This window comes from Chiloscyllium plagiosum, chromosome 37, assembly GCF_004010195.1.
Source record: "Chiloscyllium plagiosum isolate BGI_BamShark_2017 chromosome 37, ASM401019v2, whole genome shotgun sequence".
NCBI classification, from domain to species: Eukaryota; Metazoa; Chordata; class Chondrichthyes; order Orectolobiformes; family Hemiscylliidae; genus Chiloscyllium; species Chiloscyllium plagiosum.
Window position 1 is genome coordinate 23,380,230 of NC_057746.1, and position 13,796 is coordinate 23,394,025.

General features: G+C 43.6%; 1 long non-coding RNA gene across 1 annotated transcript in view; it reads left to right on the forward strand.

The window, feature by feature from the left end:
• Positions 1 to 2,438: 2,438 nt before the first annotated feature.
• Positions 2,439 to 13,796, forward strand: part of LOC122541380 — a 16,196-nt gene continuing 4,838 nt past the window's right edge. The window contains exons 1-3 of the long non-coding RNA XR_006309587.1: positions 2,439 to 2,876; positions 3,045 to 3,168; positions 5,157 to 5,229. This is a non-coding gene — a long non-coding RNA (uncharacterized LOC122541380). The remainder of the gene's footprint in view (positions 2,877 to 3,044; positions 3,169 to 5,156; positions 5,230 to 13,796) is intronic.

A 13,796-nucleotide genomic window follows, 5' to 3' on the forward strand; every position in this document is an offset into this window, starting at 1 on the left:
TGGGTTATGGGTGTGGTTAACTATTTATTTCTTGTCCATCGCCAATGGGAGAAGCTGTTGTGAGCTGCTTTCCTGAAACATTTCTTGGTGTGTAAGGACATCCACAGTGCAATTAGGAAGGGAATTCCAGGATTTTGACCCAGCGCCTTTGATGGAATAATCAAATAGTTTCAAGTCAGAATAATGTGTGGTATTTCTATGTTGTGCTTCCAGCTGCTAGAGGTCATGTGTATGGAAGTTGTTGCTGCTGCTGCAGGAGCTTTGGTGCGTTACTGCAGTCTACCTTGTAGATGGTACATGCTGCTGTCACTGTGCATCAGTGAGGGGACTGAATATTCTGAAGATTGAAAGGTGTTAGTGGGTGTTAACCAAATGGGCCATTTTGTCTCGGATGTGAGGTCAGGAAAAAAAAAGTTAAATCACAGAGGCAAATGAGCCATTTGGATACAGAACTGGCTCAAAGGTAGAAGACAGAGGGTGGTGGTGGAGGGTTGTTTTTCAGAATGGAGGCCTGTGACTACTGGAGTGCCACAAGGATCGGTGCTGGGTCCACTACTTTTCATCATTTATATAAATGATTTGGATGTGAGCATAAGAGGTACAGTTGGTAAATTTGCAGATGACACCACAATTGGAAGTGTGGTGGACAGCGAAGAAGGTAATCTCAGATTACAACGGGTTCTTGCCAGGTGGGCCAATGGACTGAGGAGTGGCAGATGGGGTTTAATTTAGATAAACGTGAGGTGCTGCATTTTGGAAAAGCAAATCTGAGCAAGACTTATACACTTAATGGTAAGGTGCTGAGGAGTGTTGCTGAACAAAGAGACCTTGGAGTGCAGGTTCATAGCTCCTTAAAAGTAGAGTTGCAGGTAGGATAGTGAAGAAGGCATTTGGTATGTTTTCCTTTATTGATCAGAGTATTGAGTACAGGAATTGGGAGGTCATGTTGCGGCTGTAGAGCACGTTGGTTCGGCCACTTTGAAATATTGCGTGCAATTCTGGTCTCCTTCCTATCAGAAAGATATTGTGAAACTTGAAAGGGTTCAGAAAAGATTTACAAGGATGTTGCCAGGGTTGGAGGGCTTGAGCTGTTGGGAGAGGCTGAACAGGCTGGGGCTGTTTTCCCTGGAGCGTCAGAGGCTGAGGGGTGACCTTATAGAGGTTTACAAAATTATGAGGGGCATGGGTAGGGTAAATAGACAAAGTCTTTTCCCTGGGGTTGGGGAGTCCAGAACTTGAGGGCATAGGTCTAGGGTGAGAGGGGAAAGATACCAAAGAGACATAAGGGGCAACTTTTTCACACAGTGGGTGGTACGTGTATGGAATGAGCTGCCAGAGGATGTGGTGGAGGCTGGTTCATGAACTGCCTTGGCATTGGGAGTGAAAAACTAAAAAAAAAGGGACAAGCATCTGTCTCTGGGAGAATGAATGAAATGAGGGAGAAAGTTTCATTTCCTCAAACTGATTTCTCTGCGAATTTGGGACTGAAGTGATACAACACTACCCTCTGTTGGCAGACAGACGCAACTAACAAAAAGAGGATAAAAAGCTTAAGGAATTCATGAGATTTTAAAACGATGGAGAGGGGGGCGCGAGGGGAGCCAGAAGAAATCAATCAGGCTGCAATTTTACTCCCAGGGTGGGTACACAGAGTCGTGAAGACACAGCTCCCACTGTGATAATAATAGGTTGTGGTTGCAGTCATGCAATAATTATATAAAACCACGAGGGGCATGGATAGGGTAAATAGGAGAGATCTTTTCCCGGGGTGGGGGAGGCCAAAACTAGAGGGCATAGGTTTAAGGTGAGAGGGCTAGGTTTAAAAGGGAGCTAAGGGACAATATTTTCACACTGAGGGTGGTGCGTGTATGGAATGAACTGCCAGAGGAAGTGGTGGAGGTTGGTGCAATTACAACATTTGAAAGGCATCTGGATGGGTATATGAATAGAAAGGTTCTGGATCTGTGGTGCTGGAAGAGCACAGCAATTCAGGCAGCATCCGACGAGCAGCGAAATCGACGTTTCGGGCAAAAGCCCTTCATCAGGAATAAAGGCAGAGAGCCTGAAGCGTGGAGAAAGGGTTTATAGGGATATGGGCGGGTGCTGGCAAATGGGGCTAGATTTATTCAGGATATCTGGTCGGCATGGACGAGTTGGATCAGCACCTGTTTCCGTGCTGTACGTCTATGACTATGATTCTATGAAATTAAAATCCTGCCCCTCAGGTTTTGATTTGTGAGTCCATGGCTGCTACTAGTTTAATTAGATATTGGTAAGTTCTGCAAGAAATGGAACATTTAGTTTGGAAGTGTATTGTTTACACTTGCTGCACTAAACAATTTCACTCTGTGGGGCTGTGATAAAGGAAACTGTTGAAACGGTTCCGGCCATCAATATTTCCTGAAACGCCCTCAGTTCCGCAGTCCGGAACATGCGTTTCAAGAAAACGGTCTCACACACTTTAAACATTATCACAGCTCTCTCCACTGATGCTGAGTACTTCCAGCTTATTCGTAACAGCTCTCCGTTGACTTTTCACAACCATGGCCTCCAATTCAAACCAGAAACTCCGAGAGGAATTTCAAAACGAACACTCCACAATCAGATGGCATGTGGAGTAACACATACCGACTCCGAAAACTAAGTATTCGGCTGTTCGGCGGAATAGGGGCATGGGAAATCAACATTTATTAACAACTGTCTGTGTGTGGTCAAGGACACCGAGTATCGCACCGAAGCCGCTGAAGGGGATCTGCGAGGGAGTTTCACAGTTGAACTGAAGGGATACCGACTCAGCGATTACATAGAGATTGTCGACAACATTGGAGGAAAATCGTACAGTTCCAGTGAATGTTACGAATTCCGTGCTCAGTTAGGTATATATTTTTGTCTTGTTCCTCTTTGTTGCTGTAAATGATTGAGGTTGTCAGATCAGCGGGTTACAAAACAGAAGAAGCGAAGCAGCTCAACTGGGCGTTCATCAGCAAATGGGTAATTCTCACTTTGATTATATTTCACAAATGTTCGCACTTTGTTATTTGTAGATGGGTATCGAAAAGTGGGCCAACGAGTCGGATCTGGAGACTGGGGGAGTTATTTTCGGGACGGCGTGACATCACGAGATGCGGACTGGCAAAACATGATGCACATCCCAGTAATTATTCACAGGTAATGGTCAGGGATTTAAACAAGATTTATAGCAGCACACACTCTGCTGCAAAGCCATTCCTCCCTGTACACATTGACGCATACAGTCAAGATAACAACTATTGGAATATCTAGATGAGCATGTTGTACTCTAGACAGGTCTTTAACCTCTTAATGGACAAGTCGTCTTTGGAGGCTCCATATTTCAAGAGATAACCCGAATAATTAGGCATTTTTTAAAAGCTATTTGACAGCAATGTATCTCCTTCTTGGACATTCCCATTCCGCGTCCCAGCTGTCTCCCTATTCCTCCAAACGAGCCGTTCAGGTGCGATCTCTAAGTCCCCCACTCAGCGTGCTGCACTGGATACAATCCATGTTTTCAAACAAGAGTCGGTTTTGGTAGGCGTTGGGTTCGTATCTATTTCACTGGAACAGGTTCTTGGGGGGGGTGGCTCTGCACAAAATGACAATGTGGTGGGGCTGAGACCCGAATCCCTCTCTGGTCTCAGTAACTGGGTAGGTGGCAGACCGTTTGATAGTGGTGACTAATTGGTATTCGTTTCCATAATCGTGTTCTTCGCTCTTTCCCAGTTTTCCCATCTTTTCAAAGACAAATAAGGATAGGTAATACTGTAACTGCTAGCTTAGCCAGCCAGACCCATGAAATAACAAAAAACAGATCGCTTCTCTATCCAATGAAGATCAACATTGGTGTTGATCCAAACTAACGGTGATAAAAACCGTTCGTTCTGCAGTGACCACAAATTCAGTCAACGGACCCTGACTACACACGATGACAATATCGTTTATTCTGTTCAAAAAGGAACTGTTAACCAGTCTATTCTGTCAACATAATTGATTATTTTGATGGAAATTGCTTGCACATCTGGAGTTTTTAGATGCGTAGGCAGCTGGATCGGGAACTTAGTTGGGTGAGAGAAAAATATTCAAACTCCCAGCAGCGGGTTAATGTTTTGCTATTATGTTCAGGCAGGTTAGACCATAAGGCATAGGAGCGGAAGTAAGGCCATTCGGCGCATCGAGTCCACTCCGCCATTCAATCATGGCTGATGGGCATTTCAAATCCACTGACCAGCATTCTCCCCGTAGCCCTTAATTCCTTGTGACATCAAGAATTTATCAATCTCTGCCTTGAAGACATTTAGCGTCCCAGCCTCCATGGCACTCCGCGGCAATGAATTCCACAGGCCCACCACTCTCTGGCTGAAGAAATGTCTCCGCATTTCTGTTCTGAATTTACCCCCTCTAATTCTAAGGCTGTGTCCACGGGTCCTAGTCTCCTCGCCTAACGGAAACAATTTCCTAGCGTCCACCCTCTCCAAGCCATGTATTATCTTGTAAGTTTCTATTAGATCTTCCCTTAATCTTCTAAACTCCAATGAATACAATCACAGGATCCTCAGCCGTTCCTCATATGTTAAACCTACCATTCCAGGGATCAAAGGTGCCTTTTCTGGATAATGGTTTATCCTATACAAGTGTTTTGTGAAAAGCTATCAAATGTACTGACCTCCACAGCCACCTCATTCCTGGGTGCTTTAATGAGTCAATGTGGCCTTTTGTTGCCATCCATAGGGAAAACAACTTCTCTTTGCTCTTAAACAGTCTTTAGATGAATATCTAGGGAAGCATTACTAATCACAGTGCCATGTTTTCCCTGTTCTCTGGCATCTCCAAGGCTGTTTGGCAATGACAGTAGATAAATGAGTTGTAAGATTTGAAACATGACACCCTGATGTTGAAGTCCAGCATGTCCCAGTAGGCTTCAGAACTGTCTACTGATGTAATTTCATGCTTTACCTGTGCAAGCAAATGTAAGGAGCTGAGAAGAATAAAATTGCACAGAAAAACCCAAATTGCCACTGAGTGGAAGGCCCTTTCGCTTTTATGCCTACCGCCACCCTAAATCTCAAAAAGAAAATTCTGCTCCTTATAACTGGCTCTGAAAGGATCAAAAATATATGGTAACACATTATCTTTTGCAGAGGAGATTTTCCATCTTTCCAACAGGAGAAACCAATGATAAGGCCGTTAATTGACTGTGCTGCAATATTACTGGTAGGTTTATGATAATTATTTTTGATTTAAGAAATAATGGAAACATTCAATATTTTTGGATTATAACCTCACACTCTGTAGATGATGGATTATCCAGTAGATTGAAAAACAACAAATGCAATGCTCAGTTAAGAAACTGTAGGCTATTTCATCTAACTTCAGTCACTGAGAAAAATCTACATTCCAGTATTAAACAAGTAGTAACAGATCTTTTGAATAACATAATATCATAACATAATCAATCAGAGTATTGGCCTTAAGAAAGAGAACCTGTGTTTGACAATTTTAGCTCTTTGTGAATGTAACAAGCTGGATTGATAAAATAGAACCCGTTGCTGTACAGAAGTGTGTTTGGATACTGTAAAGATATTTTGATAAGGTGCCATCTGAAAGGTTGCTGTAAATGATCAAGGTTTTGGTTGTAATACAGAGTTGGGATAAATAGGTCAGTTTCAGATTGGCAGACAGTAACTGGTGATCTCTTTGAGAGATCAGTGATGAGACTTCAAACTGTATTAATGACCTGGGTGAAGGGACAGAGTGTGTTTGTAGTTTGACCGACTGAGTGGGCAATAACTGACTGGGCAACAAGGAAGGGTGGAAAAGCAAATTGTGAGGAGGACAAGGAGAATAGGCAAAGGGTTGGGAAAGTGTTTGAAAGGAGCTGTTTAGGTTTGAGGAATATCTGAGGCTCTGGAGGGAAGAATTCCAGAAGGGATGAACACCAGTCTTGGATACAATGTTCAGTTGTAAATTTGTGGTCCAGGGTGACTTAGCGAGAGATTTCTGAGGATTAGTGCTCTGGCTGTGCAAGACAACGAGGCCATCTGTTCATAGATTAGCAAGTTCGATAACAATTCCACGGTTAGTTCTCAAAGTGGAGTGCAGGATTTTCAAAGGGAGACAAGTTAAAATGAATAGAGAAGCAGTCACATTGATAGTCCTCAATGACATGATCAATGTTGGATAAAAGGCAAGAGGCAACAGTCCCAATGGAGTGAAACACTAGAAATGGATGGAATAGTCTGGTGATTGGGGTTCTTGGCTAAAGAAAGATAAAAATGAGAAAAATATTTATGTGGTCTTACCTTTTAGTGAGTGTATCAACAATTTGTCCAGGAATGCACAGCACTTCCACTTCTTGGTGGGACTATGGCTCATGCGTGATCATGCTGACACCAGTGAATTAGTTATTAGGTGGGGACCATACTAAATGATGTAGTGGAGCAGACAGGAAGTCATTGCCACTGCTGTTACCTCACAGGTTCAGTGGTCCAAGCACTATATTTAAGAACATCCAGGTAGAGAGTCATCTCCTTAAAGCTAGGACCATAATTCTTGTCAGAGGAGGCTATGGGAACGGAAACTTCTGCCATCCTCTCTCTTCATGTTGATCCCTGGAGCTGCTCCCATCCCATATAAAAATGGACATTTTTTAATGGATAAAGATTTACCTGCTATGATTTATATTCAATGATTTTCTTTTCCAAAGTTTCTCAGTTCCTTTCTCAATCCATTAATCTCATTGGTTATGGACAAACACAAATTACGAACAGGAGCAGCAATTTAGGTCCTCAAGATTACTCCACTATTCATGAAGAATCTCACTGAAAAGATGGAACACCTACCTTTAATAACCTTTCACCCCTTTGCTCATCAAGAAGTTATCCATCTGTGCTTTAAAATATTCAATAACCTTTTCTACCATGTTTTGAGGAATATATTGTGATAAAATATTTCTCCTCATCTGTGTGTTAAACAAGAAACTTCTCGTTTTAAACAGTAGCCCCAAATTTGACATAACCTCATAAGAGATTTTCTCTCACTGCACACTGTTGAGACCCCTGAGGATCGTATATGTTTTAATCAATTCCCGTGTGTAAGCTCAATTCCTGCAGTGTCTGAGTTTACCCTTGTCTGAGGCATGATGTCTGCCAGGTTAAACTACCACCAGTTGTCTCTCTGTAATGAAAAAGCAGGATGATGGTCTGGCAGACTGTGACTATAACAACTTAACATTTTACTCCGGATATGGCCTCACCATTGCCCAGTTTAATGAATAACCTCCCTATTATTGTACTGAATTCCCTTTGCAATTACTGGCTATAATTGCATACAAATCTTTTGCAGTTCATGCATAAGAACACCAAGATTCCTCTGCATCTCAGAGCTCTGCACTATATTTCCATAATGTATTGCCTTCTTATTCCTGCCAAAATGAACAACTTCACATTTTCCAACATTACAATGCATTTGCGAGACCTTTTCCAATCTATATCCTTTTGTAGTCTCCTTATTTCCTCTTCACAACATGCTTTCCTATCTATCTTTCTGTTGTCAGCAAATTTAGTGACTCTGGCTTTGGTCTGTTCATCAAATCCTCTTACATAAATTACAAAAAGATGAGTGCTTAGCACTAATCTATGTAGCACACCACTTCCTACATCTATGTAGCACACCACTTCCTGAAGAAGGGCTAATGCCCGAAACGTCGATTCTCCTGTTCCCTAGATGCTGCCTGACCTGCTGCGCTTCTCCAGCAACACATGCTTAGCACTAATCTATGTAGCACACCACTTCCTACATCTAGTCAACCTGGAAATGACCCGTGCCTATTCTCTGTTTCTTGTTGGCCTCCCAATCTTCTATCCATGCCATTATATATTACACCAAAGGGTAAGGCTGTTGGTTTGGTTATTTATTGAGGTCCCAGATAATCCTTTGTCTCCAGTGCAGCAATTTGCCCTTCCTGCAAGATACACTGCAAAACACATTCAAGCTGGAGTTGTTGAAAAAATATCTAACTCCTGCTGCAAAATGCACTGATTCAGCAAGCTTTTATGTAAGAAATTAAAATTTACCACAGGGAGTCATAGAGAATGATACAGAATGTAAACAGACAGTATGGTCCAACTATTCCACGCTGACTACCAAACTAAATGATCTCCACTTGCTTGCATTTGGCCCATATCCCTCCAAAGTTTTTGTATTCATGTACTCATCTAAATGTCTTTTAGCTTTGGTGTTCACCTTATCTCTGACCCTCATGATTTTATAAACCTCTATAAGGTCACCCCTCAACCTTCCGCACTCCAGTGAGAGAGGTCCCAGCCTATTCTTATAATTCAAGCCCTTCATTCCTGGCCACATCCTCATAAATATTTTCTAAGCCTTATCCAATTTAATAATATCCTTCCATAACAGGTCTGCACACTGTACTCCAGAAAAGGCCTCATCAATGCCCTATACAACCTTAATATGATGTCCCAACTCCAATACTCAAAGATCTGAGCAGTGAAAGTAAGTGTGTTAAATGCTTTCTTAACCACCCTTTCTACCTGTGATACCAATTTCAATTAATCATGCACCTGAACCACTCAGTTTCTCCGTTTTACAATGCTACCCAGGACCCTACCATTAATTTAATGAGTCCTGTCCTTGTTTGTTTTACAATCAGTGATACCTCACATTTATCCAAATTAAACTCCATCTGCCACTCCTCATCCCATTGACCCAACTGATCAAGACCTCTTCATAACTTTAAATAACCTTCTTCACTGTCCACTATAGCACCAATTTTGGTGTGCACCTGCCATTTGTTACATTTCGCTTGACAGATTAAATTTGTAGGTCTTGTAAATTGACAAGGTCTTTTCCCTGAAGTGAGGGAGTCCAGAACTAGAGGGCATAGGTTTAGGGTGAGGGGGGAAAGATATAAAAGAGACCTGAGGGGCAGCATTTTACACAAAGGGCGGCACATGTGTGGAATGGGCTTCCAGAGGAAGTGGTGGAGGCTGCTTCAATTGCAACATTTAAAGGGCATCTGGATGGGTATATGAATAGGAAGGGTTTGATGGGATAAGGGCCGAATGCTGGCAGGTGGAACTTAATTGGGTTGGGATATCTGGATGGCATGGACAAGTTGGACTGAAGAGTCTGTTTCTATCTGTACATCACGATGACTCTATGACAAAACACTGCTCCAGGCTAATTTAATACTTATGGTTTATATTTTTAAGTTTAATCAAGAGACACATCTCAATAAAATATAATATCAAGAAAGAACTAACTCTATTCATGATTGCAGACTCCCCAAGGCCACTCTTAAAACTATTCACTGATCTGTTTCTGTGCTGTAACCTCTCCCAAACAGGTTCCCCCAGGACCAGTTGTGAATTTCACTGTTTGTTGATTTTCCCAGATGCACTCCGATGTCCAGCCAGACATGAATTCCAAAAGCAAAGGCAGTAACTGCGCAGGTTCATTGCTGTGTCAGTTAGCAGTGTGGGTTTCTTTCTCTCTCTCTGGCTCCCTCTCTACCTCTTTCTCTTTCTGTATCTCTCTCTCTCTCTCACTACCTCTCTGTCTCTCACTACCTCTCTGTCTCCTCCCCCCACCCCAAGGTGATGGGAAGTCTGTTGCTGGGTTAGATTGAGTCTTCTTATCGAGATTTATAAAATCATGAGGGGCACAGATAGGGTGAATAGCCAACGGTTTTCTCCCAAGGTTGGGGGAGTCCAAAACTAGGGGGCATAGGTTAAAAGGTGAAAGGGGAAAGATATAGAAGAGACCTAAGTGGTACCTTTTCACACAGAGGGTGGTGTGTGTACATGGAATGAGCTGCCAGAGGAAGTGGTGTAGGCTGGGAAAATTACAATATTTAAAAGGCATCAGGATGGGTATATGAATAGGAAGGGTTCGGAGGGAGATGGGCCGGGTGCTGGCAGGTGGGACTAGATTGGGTTGGAATTTCTGGTCGGCATGGACGGGTTGGACCGAAGGGTCTGTTTCCGTGCTGTATATCTCTATGACTCTATGAAAATTGACTCTGAGGTCTTGGATAGTGATGAGAGGACAGGAGAATGAGCAAGTGCTATGCATTCTGTGATTGCATGGGAAATACGATGGGGACCTGAGGAAGTGTGAGAAGATATGGAGGTGTTGACCAGGGTTTTACAGTGGGAATGACTCCTGCAGAATGCTGACAGTGGATAAGAGGGGAAGTGTGTTTGATGGTGTACGATGATCCTTTGAATGTTGACATCAGTGGAATGGAAAGTCAGGGCAAGGGGAATCCTATTGAGAAAGTCTATAGCCTTAAAACTTGTCTTTAAACATTTAGACTAAAATGTAGTGTTGAATTATAGAACACATTTGCTGCACATTAGAAAACAGACAGGACAGGCAGGGAAGTGCAGAAAAAGGGGGGATCTCAAGGTATACAGAAGATAAAAATATCTGTGCTCACCAAGTGATAACAGGATGGTCTAAGGCAATTAAGAACATTTGCCTTAACATCAGTTAATCTGTGTAAATAGGACACCAAGTGATAACATGCATGGCAGTTCCCTTGTGAAATTAATGAGCGTTTGATTCTGACCCTGAAATGAAACTTGGCACTATCAAAAGCCTTGTAATTGGTGATCAGGTCCTGTTAGTTATAATGGATTCTTATTACCCCTTGCAAGCCAGGCAGACACAGAGGGAAAAACATCTTTGTCGTTACAAGTCCCTGACTTGAGAGTTCAAAAGGACACTAGAGAGAGAGAGAGAGAGAGAGAGACCATCTTAGTGCTGAGGCTGCTGAAGTCAGTAGAAAATTAACTCTTAGTGCTTACCTGCTATGGATTGAACTGAATTGCATTTTTGAGACTTTATGATTATATTGAGTAGCCATTACCGATTATTAAATACAAACTCTGTAAAAAGTAATATTGATGAAGCTTTAACTTACTTGCTGTTCTAGCAGACTATTCTACAGACCTTGCAGACTGCCCCACTGTCAATTCTAACTAATCAGATCTTATGTCTTATTTGAATTTGAATCACAACACTGAAAAGAAAGCATGTTTAATTCAAAGAATCAGTTTAAGTGCGACCTTACGGTAACATCTCAGCCTCAGGTACCGAATGATTCAGTGCTTAAAAAGCAGGAGTCTGCTCCGAGCTTGGAAATTATTCTAGGCCTAACATTGAAGAGATTCTGACACAATCTGTCAGGAAGCCGTTTTATGGTCAAAAGCTTGTCCTCCTTCCTGTTGTAAAACAATTGTATCTGACATGTGAGCTGTGCCAGGTTATTTTATGAATTCTCTAATTAGTTCAGACTGATACTTCGTTATGATAGGAACTTATCTTGCCAGCAGACCCCTACCTCGGCTGGGTACGTTTTTTCCACCTGATGAATGGCTTAGAGCCTGTAGGAGTGATTAGTCAATTAACTTTTCTTCCTTACGAATTATTGTCTTTAACTGTCATCTGTCTAATTAAGAACATGCAATGTTTTTGTAAACTTTTGCATAAAGAAAGCCACTTTGTATTAATACATCAGAGTAGCCTGCTCGGGCTCTTCAAGAGCTGATAGCCTACTCTCCTGGGTTATTAGAACCTAGCTAGTTTAGCTTATTGGTATCAGTGTTATGTTGTAACAGTGTTGGAAATGGGCTGGACAGAGCTGAATGCTTTGTCAACCTCAATGTGTGGAGGGAGTCCTTGGTTGAGGATAAAGGAGGTCATGTCAGAGGCAGCCTGATGGATGGTGGTATCATCAGAGGTCATGCAACAAAAAGAAGAAAGTGGCATCTGTACAAGGTTCTGGTGAGATCAGTCTGGAGAACTGTGAGCAATTTTAGTTCCATTATTTAAGGAAAGATATTTCATTGGAGGCAGCTCAGAGCAGGCTCACTGGGATGATCCATAGTATTGGAAGGATTGTCTTACGAGCAAAGGCTAAACTGGTTTGGACTCCACTCACTGGAATTTGGAAGATTGGGAAATGATCTCATTGAGACATATAGGAGTCTCAAAAGGCTAAACACGCAAGTGCTGAGATGACGTTTCCCTTCATGGGATAGTCTCAGACAGGGGGCATAATCTCAGAGTAAGGGCGCACTAACTTCATTTAATGTATTGTCACCTGTATCTAAGTATAGTGAAAAGTTTTGTTTGTGAGCAGTACAGGTCGATCTTAAATAAGTATGACATACAGATCACAGGGTGCTTAGACAGAGTGAGACAAAAGAAGGTTACATTGCACAGGAGATGCCTCCAAGCAAGATCAACATTAACAAGATCAGCATTATTTGACGTTAGATTTTAATAAGTCTAATAACAGTAGGGAAGAAGCTGAGAATGCGAAGAGGATGGTTTTCTTCTCTCTGGAGGGTGTGTGTCATTGGAACTCATTGCCACAGAGAGCTACTGAGACAGAATCAGTGTGTACACTTAAGACTCTTCATCTTGGGAGGGAAGAAGAGACTTGAGGAATATCAGATCAGCCATAACCTTATTGAAGTAGACAAACAGGAGGCTGGAAGAACGCAGTATGCCTGACAGCATCAGGAGGTGGAGAAGTCCACGTTTTGAGTAACCCTTCTTCAGTACTGGGGTGGATGTAAGATTAGATTAGATAAGGAGAGCTGGGAGGAAGGAATCCGGTTTGTAGCTGGAAGGAAGGCGAAAGTGAGGACTGCAGATGCTGGAGATTAGAGTCAAGATTAGGGTGGCGCTGGAAATGCGCAGCATCCGAGGAGGAGAATCGACGTTTCGGGCAGGAGCCTTTCATCAGGAATGCTGGAAGGGACTCCGGTCGCCGGGGGGCGGGGTCTGAGCCTGTTGCTGGTCCTCGCGGCTTCTCCTCTCCCCGAACCCGCCGCCATTCCCGGGGAACGTTCCTCGGGCGCTCGAGGCTCGGCCGTTGGGGTTCAAACCGCCCGCGCTTTCCGCTCCTCCAATCAGCGCCTCAGTCCCCCTTCCCTCGCGCGCCCCTCCCTCCCGTTCCGTTAGGATTTGAACCTGGAGCTCGAGCTCCGCCGACCTGGCAATTGACTCCGTCTGTGCCGCGGTGGAGGTGGCGATGTCCTCCCCCTCTCCCTCCCTCCGCTGGTAACGAAATATAAAACCCTTTCCGCTCACATTCGTAAATCCGAGGGGCGAGCACGGACGCCGGAAAACGGAGACGGGAGAGAGGATGGATGAAGGGGGCACCCCGACGGGGAATTCTCTGTTTTTTGCCGCCATTCCTTCAAACAACGAAATTTAAAGCAAAAATCAGGAAGGCTCGGACGAAATAAATTCCACAGAGAGGAAAAGCAAAAGACCTGAAGCGACTGAAATCGGTAAGGAAATGATGTGCGAGAATGAGATACCGGAGTGGGTCAGAATGATCCTTAATTCTCGAAACTGCTTTGTGACTCGGTCTGCTTGACAAATTGACATTTTTAGATTAGATTATATTACATTACAGTGTGGAAACAGGCCCCTTCGGCCCAACAAGTCCACACCGACCCGCCGAAGCGCAACCCACCCATACTCCTGCATTTACCCCTTACCTAACACTACGGGCAATTTAGCATGGCCAATTCACCTGGCCCTGACATCTTTGGACTGTGGGAGGAAACCGGAGCCCCCGGAGGAAACCCACGCAGACACGGGGAGAACGTGCAAACTCCACACCGTCAGTCGCCTGAGGCGGGAATTGAACCCGGTCTCTGGCGCTGTGAGGCAGCAGTGCTAACCACTGTGCCACCGTGCCGCCCACAGATCCCCTCCCCCCCCCCCCCCCCCCC